Source organism: Enhydra lutris, unplaced genomic scaffold, assembly GCF_002288905.1.
Source record: "Enhydra lutris kenyoni isolate GAN:26980312 unplaced genomic scaffold, ASM228890v2 scaffoldscaffold83, whole genome shotgun sequence".
Lineage (NCBI taxonomy): Eukaryota > Metazoa > Chordata > Mammalia > Carnivora > Mustelidae > Enhydra > Enhydra lutris.
Genome location: NW_019154167.1, coordinates 4703902 through 4714655, shown reverse-complemented (window position 1 = coordinate 4714655; position 10754 = coordinate 4703902).

Here is a 10754-nt window from a genome sequence, read left to right as displayed (position 1 = left end):
GATGTTTCTCCAACCCTTTGCTTTCAGTCTGGATGTATCCTTCAGTTCAAACTGGGTCTCTTGTAGACAACATATGGATGGGTCCTGTCATTTTATCCAATCTGCAACCCTGTGCCATTTTATGGGAGCATTTAGGCCATTCACGTTGAGAGTGATTATTGAAAGATACGTTTTTATTGTCATCATGTTGCCTGTGAAGTCCTTGTTCTATAGATTGTCTCTGTAAATTTCTGTTCTATGACACTCTGAGATCAGGAACATGACAAGGATGGCCACTCTCGCTACTGTTATTCAACATAGTACTAGAAGTCCTACCAACAGCAATCAGCCAACAAAAAGAAATAAAAGGTATTCAAATTGGCAATGAAGAAGTCAAACTCTCTCTTCGCAGATCACATTATACTTTACATGGAAAACCCAAAAGACTCCACCCCCAAACTACTAGAACTCATACAGCAATTCAGTAATGTGGCAGGATACAAAATCAATGTACAGAAATCAGTTGCTTTCTTATACACTAACAATGAAAATATAGAAAGGGAAATTAGAGAATCGATTCCATTTACTATAGCACCAAGAACCATAAGATACCTGGGAATAAACCTAACCAAAGAGGAAAAGGGTATGTACTTGAGGAACTACAGAACACTTATGAAAGAAATTGAAAAAGACACAAAAAGATGGAAGAGCATTCCATACTCATGAATCGTAAGAATAAACATTGTTAAAATGTCTATACTGCCTAGAGCTATCTATACTTTCAATGCCATCCTGATCAAAATTCCACTGGCATTTTTCAAAGAGCTGAAACAAACAATCCTAAAATTTGTTTGGAACCAGAAGAGACCTTGAATTGCTAAGGAAATGTTGAAAAAGAAAAACAAAACTGGGGGCATCAAGTTGCCTGATTTCAAGCTTTACTACAAAGCTGTGATCACCAAGACAGCATGGTACTGGCACAAAAACAGACACATAGACCAGTGGAACAGAGTAGAGAGCCCAGATATATACCCTCAACACTATGGTCAAATAATCTTCGACAAAGCAGGAAAAAATACACAGTGGAAAAAAGTCTCTTCAATAAATGGTGCTGAGAAAATTGGAGAGCTATGTGTAGAAGAATGAAACTTGATCATTCTCTTACACCCTACACAAAGATAAACTTGAAATGGATAAAAGACCTAAATGTGAGGCAGGAATCTATCAAAATCCTAGAGGAGAACATGGGCAGTAACCTCTTTGACATCAGTCACAACAACTTCTTTCAAGAAAGAAATGTTTCCAAAGGCAAAGGAAACAAAAGTGAAAATGAACTTTTGGGACTTCATCAAGATCAAAAGCTTCTGCACAGCAAAGGAAACAGTCAACAAAACAAAGAGGCAACCCATGGAACGGGAGAAGAAATTCGCAAATGACACTACAAAGGGCTGATATCCAAGATCTGTAAAGAACTCCTCAAACTAAACTCACACGAAACAGATAAGCACCTCAAAAAATAGGCTGAGACATGAACAGACACTTCTCCAAAAAAGACATACAAATGGCTAACAGACACATGAAAAAATGTTTATCATCACTAGCCATCAGGGAGTTTCAAATCCAAATCACATTGAGATACCACCTTACACCAGTAAGAATAGCCAAAATTAACAAGACAGTAAACAACATATGTTGGAGAGGATGTGGAGAAAGGGGAACCCTCTTACACTGTTGGTGGGAATGCAAGTTGGTGTAGCCACTTGGAAAACAGTGTGGAGATTCCTTAAGAAATTAAAAATAGAGCTACCCCATGACCTGGCAAATGTACAATTGGGTATCTACCGCAAAGATACAGATGCAGTGAAAAGAAGGGCATCTGTACCCCAATGTTCATAGCAGCAATGGCCACAGTTGTCAAGCTGTGGAAAGAACCAAGATGCCCTTCAATGGACGAATGGATAAAGAAGATATGGTCCATATATACAAGGGAGTTTTATGTCTCCATCAAAAAGGATGAATACCCAACATTTGGGATGGGACTGGAAGAGATTATGCTGAGTGAAATAAGTCAAGCAGAGAGAGTCAATTATCATATGGGTTCACTTACTTGTGGAGCATAAGGAATAACACAGAGGACACTGGGAGATGGAGAGGAAAAGTGAATTGGGGGAAATCAGAGGGGGAGATGAACTACGAGAGACTATGGTCTCTGAGAAACAAACTGAGGGTTTTGGGCGGGGGAGTTGGGTGAGCCTGATGGTGGGTATTAAGGAGGGCATGTATTGCATGGAGCACTGAGTGTGTTGCATAAACAATGAATTTTGGGACACCGAAAAGAAATAAAAACCAAACCAAAAGAAAAAACAAGTATGGGTGAGGATATGAAACAATGGTTCTTTGCTGGTGAGAATGTAAAATGGTGCAGCCACTTTAGAAAACATTTTGGCATTTCCTCAAATGGTTAAACAGAATTTTTTTTTCACATTTATTTTTTTATTTCTTCTTTTTTTTATAATTTAAAAAAATTAACATATAATGTATTATTAGCTCCAGGGGTACAGGTCTGTGAATCATCAGGCTTACACACTTCACAGCACTCACCATAGCACATACCCTCCCTAATGTCTATAACCCAACCACCCTCTCTCTATCCCCCTCCTCCCGGCAACCCTCAGTTTGTTTTGTGGGATTAAGAGTCTCTTATGGGGTTAAACAGAATTATTACATGATCTGGCAATTCCATTACTGGATATATACCCAAGAGACTTGAAAACCTCTGTCCACAGAAAATCTTATACACAAATGTTCCTAGAAGCATTATTTATTATAGTTGTGGAAATGTGGAAACAACCCAAATGTCTGTGAACTGATGAATGGATAAATAAATATGGGCTATACACACAATGAAATATTACTTAAGCATAAATGGGAATGAAGAACTAATTCACATTACAACATGGATGAACTTATGCTAAGTCTAAGAAGCCTGTTGCAAAGGACCACATATTGTATGATTCCATTTATTCAGCATGTCCAGAGTAGGCAAATCCATAGAGGCAGAAAGTAGACTAACAGTGGCCAGGTTCTGGGGAAGATGGATAGGGAGAAGGGGGAATGAGTGCTAAAGGATAAAGGGTTTCTTTCTGGAGTGTTGAAAATATTCTAAAATTGATTATAGGGATCATGGCACAACTATGTTTTGCCAAATATCATTAAATTAATTGAACCGTATACTTTATATGGGTGAATTATACATTATGTGAATTACATCTCAATAAAGAGTATATGCATACACACACAGAGAGAGAAACATGCATTGCCTTTTAAAGTCTAGGCTCTGAACTGACACACTATCACTTCTATCTATATTCCACTGGCCAAAGAAAGTCATATGCTCAAGGTCAAGGGGTATAGAAGTACACTTGGCCTTTACTAGGAGGAACTGCAAAATCACATGGCAAAGGACATGAATGCAACATGGAGTAAAGAATTTGCGTCAATAATTTAATCTACTACACTTCCCTAACCTTTCCTCCTTTTCTTCTTATTCATATTTATTCATATTCTAGGTTTAATTCAAAGACTAGAATAACTGGCCATTACTGCTACCCTATGGCAATATTCAATACAGATACCCGAAAACAACACAGAAAACTTTACATATTTTCCCTTTCCTTTTAAAGACTGCATAAAGATGTATGCTCCTGGGATGCCTGGGTGGCTCAGTGGGTTAAGCGTCTGCCTTCAGATCAGGTCATGATCCCAGGGTCCTGGGATAGAGCCCTGCATTGGGCTTCCTGCTCAACGGGGAGCCTGCTTCTCCCTCTGCCTGCTGCTCCCCCTGCTTTTGCTCTCTCTCTCTGACAAATAAATAAAATGAAAATCTTTTAAAAAAAATGCATGTGCTTTTAAATTTTTTTTAGTTAGACATTATTTTCCCACACTTGGATTTGCTCTGCAACATCTGGCTGAAAGGGGCTAAGAATCATGTTCTCAAGACATATCCTTTAAAAAAAAAAGACATACCCTTCAGTGCAATACCAGTTTTCAAGAAATAAAAAACAGGTGGAAGTTACCTGCTATACAGTACTTAGGACAACTTGACTGCAGTATTTCTCACTTTAATAATTCAACTGAGGGGCGCCTGGGTGGCTCAGTGGGTTAAAGCCTTTGCCTTCGGCTCGGGTCATGATTCCAGGGTCCTGGGATCGAGCCCCACATCGGGCTCTCTGCTCAGCGGGGAGCCTGCTTTCCCCCACTCTCTCTCTGCCTCCCTCTCTGCCTACTTGTGATCTCTGTCTGTCAAATAAATAAATAAAATCTTTAAAAAAAATAATTCAACTGAGACTTTCAACTGATACTCCAAATAAAGAATGTAAATGCTCTTGCTTGACAGTAAGAGTGGATTTCAGAGCAACCCAAACTCTTTGGTTGCAGTAAGATTTTTGTGAAAATGGTATTGTTTTGAAGTAAGTGTATGAGACTTAAAAGATTTTCATGAGAGCTTCTTTTACTTTATAAAACATATACACTTTGTTTCTGTCATGGTAAGCAACTGTTCAAATATTAGATGAATACACCTTATACTCATTAATCTGTATTTCTCTCTACAATATCATGAAGGGTCTCTTGTGATAACAGAGCAGAGATGCTTCAGAAATAAGTAATAAAGGTCAATTCTGAATCTGACAATATGGGTCAAGCTCTTGAAATGTGCATATCTTCTGATCCAGTAATTCTATTTCTAGAAATTATTCAACATAATACAACACAATGGATCTATGTCAAACTCTGGGAAACAAACTGAGGGTTTCAGAAGGGAGGGAGTAGAGGGGGTAGCTGGGTGATGGGTATTAAGGAAGGCACGTGTTGTGAAGAGCACTGGGGGTTATACACAAACAGTAGATCATTGAACACTACATCAAAAACTAATGATATACTATATGTTAGCTAACTGAACATAATAAAAAATTATAATGATTTAAATGTATTTTTATTGTCACCAAATGATTACATTCAGGATACATTAAGAAAAAATGATTACAAAACAGAACTTATAATATGATTTAATTTCATTAAAATTATATATGTCTGTATGTATATACATATATTTAGATGAAGTGACTGGAATAGTATACATCAACATGTTCATAGTCATTATCTCTTGGTTGTAGGACTGTATTGTTATTTTAATTTTTATAGTCTACTTCTTGGTTATTTTCTAACTTTTGATGATAGGGTATAATTTTAAGTTATGTAGAAATCAATTCTGTAAGAAAATCATAAGTCATAATCATCTATGGTTGGAAAAGACACAAACAATTTTGGAAATTATTTGGTTGAACCCAGCATTATTTTAAAGTATCATGCACACACAAAAAAAATTTGGCATTTAGGAAACCCTGTTTCCAGCTTGTAGTACTTAAACAAGTTGATGGTACACATACAGATTTTATGAGGTATCCCTGAGTTCCTTTGCTTGATCTGGTGAAAATATATTTGCTATTATTTTTACAACTGTTTCATTATAGCATAAAGATTAGAGAGCAATTCATTCACAGTGTATTCCATTTGGGGGGAAATACAACATATAGGTAATTGATCCAATAAATAACCTAAAACCTTCTGAACACAGCCCTTCCATTTACTACCCATATACACACTCAAACCCCTCCCCCATATTTAAAGAGAACAAGGGATGCCTGGGTGACTCAGTAGGTTGGGTGTCCAACTCTTGATTTGGCATGGGTTGTGATCCCGGGGTCCCGGGATTAAGCCCTGTGTCAGGCTCTGTGCTCAATAGGGAGTCTGTTGGAGGATTCTCTCCCTCTGCCCCTCCCCCTGCTCTCTCTCTCTCTCTCTCTCTCTCAATTAAATACATAAATCTTTAAAAAATTAAAGAGAGAAGCTAACTTTCCTATCAGGAACTCTTATATATTTATATTTACATCAACCCATACAAGTGGAACTAAAAAGGGCAAGGCTTTTTTTTTTCTAATGAATATAATATTATTTTGAATAATATCACAATAGAAAAAATATTTTAAAACATTAATTAGCCTTTGAGGTGTGCTTTAATTTCTTTTTTTAAAGATTTTACTTATTTATTTGACAAAGAGAGAGACAGCGAGATAGGGAATACAAGCAGGGGAAGTGGGAGAGGGAGAAGCAGGCTTCCTGCTGAGGAGGGAGCCCAGTGTGGGGTTCCATCCAAGGATCCTGGGATCATGACCTGATCCAAAGGTAGACACTTCATGACTGAGCCACCTAGGTGCCCCGATGCTTTAATTTCAAAAGAAAAATATTTATTGTTTCGACATTGATCTTACTACATTTTGGAAGGCAGCTACGCTCATCACTATACCACCAACACCCGCTTTAATACATTTTGACTTGAATTTGACTTGTGAAATTCAAGAAGACCTGAAAAATCCAAAATGGATTCATTATTATCACTAATGACATGTAACAAATTTTTGTTCATAGAGAAAATGTTTGTCAATATAAACAAGAAAATAAATACATTTGTTAATTCTTCCTATATAATCAGTATTTATCACAGTATTGGATTTAGGTACATATGTCTGTGTGTATATGTGTGTGTATAAATCTGTATTTTTATATGTGTGTAAATATCTACATTTAGGTCTATCTGCCTATATGTTTCTATAGATTTGTGTGCATGCATACATATGTGTATGATTGTATGTAGATGTATGTTCATGCATGTGTATATATATACATATATACGTATATCATGTTTATGTGTATATGTTGTATACATACGCATATCATGCCAAGGTGGAGAATACTTTAGGACTGTTCAAAACCAACTTAAATGTCACTATACTCAGAAAGAATCCTATAAGTAATGGAAATACAAAGTTACTTATGATTTTTGATTAGCAGGATAAGTAAAATAAAGAGCCCATTATAGTTAGAGTATACTTCTGAGGCATTGAAGCTTTATAAACTTGCTTTGATCACCTTGCTAGACAAGAAAGTAGAATTAGCTTCTGTTTAACCTGAAGTGTGTTTATTCTTCATATCTCACATTAGAACTACTAGCTCTATTAGATTTGGGGGCCCTAAATGTTTTTCTGTCTGCCTTTGGGCAGAACCAAGTCAATCATTTGCAAATGGACTTGTCCTTTACAAACCAACAGGTGGATTTTATGTGTTATGGCTGCAACATAAACATGAATGACAATAACAACCTGACACCTAAATAGGTACATGTTGTCTTGACATCTGCCAGTACCAACAAGAAATTGCCAATAAGGAAAGCTATAAGTGACCTTTCAGAAACCTACAGCTAACGGGAATCTGGGGATATTGTACTGCGTGTTTATGGAGCTCCAGGTGAGACTGTACTACCCTCCAGGTTAATTTCTTCCGCCAGCTTCTTAACACTGAGGTGGTTGGGCAGGGCCCTGGAGGATTGATCACCTTTTATACCAGCCATTGACTCATTACAGGAGTCAACAACTGCTCCATTGTAGGAGTCATTATTGTCTCTCAAGAAACTAGCAAATTGTAGGGAGTTTTCAAATCTAGACCCCCAACACTTAGGTGAGCTTGATAGGTTTAGGCTCAAACTTGTAAATAGTCAAGTTCTGTGCTACAAGATGCCATCTTCGAAAGGAAGGTGAGCTAGTGGTTCTTGAATACTTGGCAGGTCTGGGAGCTGAGAGAACACACAGTCATGTCTCTGGTGGAGGAGCCCTCTGGGCCTTCTGCTGATCACATGTGAGCTTGTGGTTTCTTCTCAGGTGTGCTGGGGAGGGTACTCCTATCTTTGGTTCCTTTGGGAGCTAGTTTCCTCACTATCAACTCCCTTTCCTCCTCCAGAAGGACCGTGTTGGCTCAGCTCAATTATTGGAAGAGTCTGGCTTCAGTTCCCCATTTTTTTTTCAGCATTTGCTATACTCTGATATCACTGGACTCCTTGCCCACTTCACATTCAAGAATCCTAGAGTTGGGAGAGGCCCCTCTGAGCCCATCTTCCAGGCAGGGCAGATGTCCTTGTGAAAGTTCAGGCAAATTATTCTTTTTTTGTGTGACACAGGGTAAAATAAGACTCTCATTCTCTCTCCAGTCTCTCTGACCTCCTCTAGCCCCCAAATTACTGTCACTTGTACTGAACAGACTGTGTTCTGTCACTATATTTAATTATTTGCGAACCATCAACCTCACCTCCCTAAACCAGGCCATTGCAAACAGTCACAAAAAGTATCTTTTCCCCCAAGGTGTCACCAGATCTAGACCTCTTTTGGGTAGTTTCTATTGCCTATTGCTAGCCATCCCTAGACATTGTTACATTGCTAGGAAAGCCCTGAGGCTGTGGCTTCCCACCCTGACCACACTGCTGCCAGAGTTTCCTAAACCTTCTCTACTCAGAAGCCTTCAGTAACTCTCTATTACCAACAGAATGAAGACAAAAAAGCTAGGCATTCAAAGCCTCCTCAAAGTTGTGTTGTATGATAGTGTTATTTCTCAAATATTGTTCCCACCCCCATCTTTGCTCTCTTTTCCCAAACCTGCTTTGTACTGCCTTGAAATCGCATTTATCCTTCAAGGTGCATGTAACTCTTGCTTCTGCTCTGAAGCCTCCCCCAGTCCCTCCATTCAAAGTAATATCTTCCTCAGTACCTTCAATAATATTCTTTGGCAACCCTGGGGGCACTTGCCTAATATCTTGCTGGTTACTGTCTGCTACTAGAGGCAGGAACTAAGTCTGCATTTTGTCCATGGCCTCCATAGAGTCCAGCATGGTGTCATGGAATGATGGGCCCTCCATTTCAGGCCTGACCAGGCTCTGCATGATTTGGCTTTTGCCTGATTCCTTAGCCATATCTCTAGCCACTTTCCTCCTTTCTGAAGGTGTACTGCCTTTGTTGATTCTTCAAAAGTGCCAAGTGCTTTCCTACCTCGGGACTTTTGCCCATGCTGTCCTCTGTGCCTGAAATGCTTTTCCACCCATTCTTCATCTGGTTAACTCCTACTCATCCTTCTTACCTCAGCTTAAAACATCACTTCTCACGGAAGCCTTCCCTGACCTCCCAGAAAAAAAACTGTACATTTATCACCCTGTCAGACTTCCTATAAGCTTGTAGTCATACAGGGATGTCTGGGTGGCTCAGTCAGTTAAGCATTTACCTTTGGCTCAGGTCCTGATCCTGGGGTCCTGGGATCGAGTCCTGCATCACTGGGCTCCTTGCTTAGCAGGGAACCTGCTTCTCCCTCTGCCTGCTGCTACCCCTGCTTGTGCTCTCTCTCTCTCTCTCTCTCTCTCTCTCTCTGAGATATAAATAAATAAAATCTTTTAAAAAGCTTGTAGTCATAGAAAAAGGAGAATGATGGAGAGTGGAGGTCTCAGGACAGACCCACCCTTTCCCTCTATCCCATGAAGAGGAAATGCACACCAAATGCCCTGCACTTCCCAGCCTATTTCCTTGCCCCTTTGGGTATAATGTTTCTTAAGACTCTCCCAAGTTACCTGCTTATCATTGAGAAGAGCAGCAAAATGTGTCAGAAAGAAGGGTCAGGTCAAGTGGAATCTAAAAGCTTCATCTGTTATCACACCTCTTGTCTTGGAACCTTGTGATGTCTTGGTCCTCAGTGGTCACGGATTTGAGATCAGAACTATGTAATAAGAGTAAACAATAAAGTTAGAGAACCTCAGGTAGGGATGGAAGGTGGAGAACAAAGCATATATGGAATCAGGACTTATAATGAGGCAGACCAGGGCAGAATGATGGCATTCTAATTTTGTTGATTTGGGAAGGGCTTTCCATCTATTTCTAGTGCTTCTGAGTTGTGAAAATTGCCTAAAATTAGCCTTTCAGGCAAAGGTTGCAAATTGGTAATTGCAGACTGAATCTCGTTCTCAGACTTGTTTTAGTTGGCCACTGGAGTGTTGGTTAAACATATTTGAATTAGTTTCCAACTTTTAAGGTTTGGAAGATTTCATACAAAATTTTTTATTTTTGGCTTCTCTTGAAAAACTGGAAAATCTGGCAGCCCAGCCCCACATTTCCATCCAGCAACAGTCAGCTGGAGCTGAGTATGGCCATCCCCTGTGGACAAGGCATGTTCTTTCTTGGTTCTTCATGGTCCTCATCTGGTTTGCTCCCCTCATTTATGTTATCTGCTTGGTTCTGTAGGCATTTGAGTTTGCAACCCTTGATATTTTTTAAAACGTTTATTGTCAAACAAATAAAAAGTAGAGAGTCATAAGAGGAACCTCATGCACACATCACCCATTTCAACAACTGTCATTCATAGTCAACCTTATTACATCAATGTCCTCACCCGTTATCCAACACTCCTACCCCCACACCCCTATATTATTTTGAAGGAAATCCAGACATATCATTTTATCACTAAATATTTCAATATGTATCTCTAAAAGACAGTCTTTTTTTATAAACAAGACCACAGTATCATTGTCACAGCCAAAATATTAAATTCTTTATTATCATCAAATATCCACTCTGCTAACTTTTTAATTCTTCTCCACATCATTCATCTCATCTGATTTCCTCCATCTTTCTTTGGGGGAGGAATAAGAATGGGAAGGGTTTGGGACTCCTGGGTGGTTCAGTCGGTTAAGCATCTGTCTTCGGCTCGGTCACGATCCCAGGGTCCTGGGATGGAGTCCATATCAGGCTCCCTGCTCAGTGGGGAGTCCATTTCTCCCTCTGTCTGCCTCTCCCCCGCCTTGTGCTCTCTTCCTCCCTCTCTCTCTGTCTGTAAATAAATAAATAAAATCT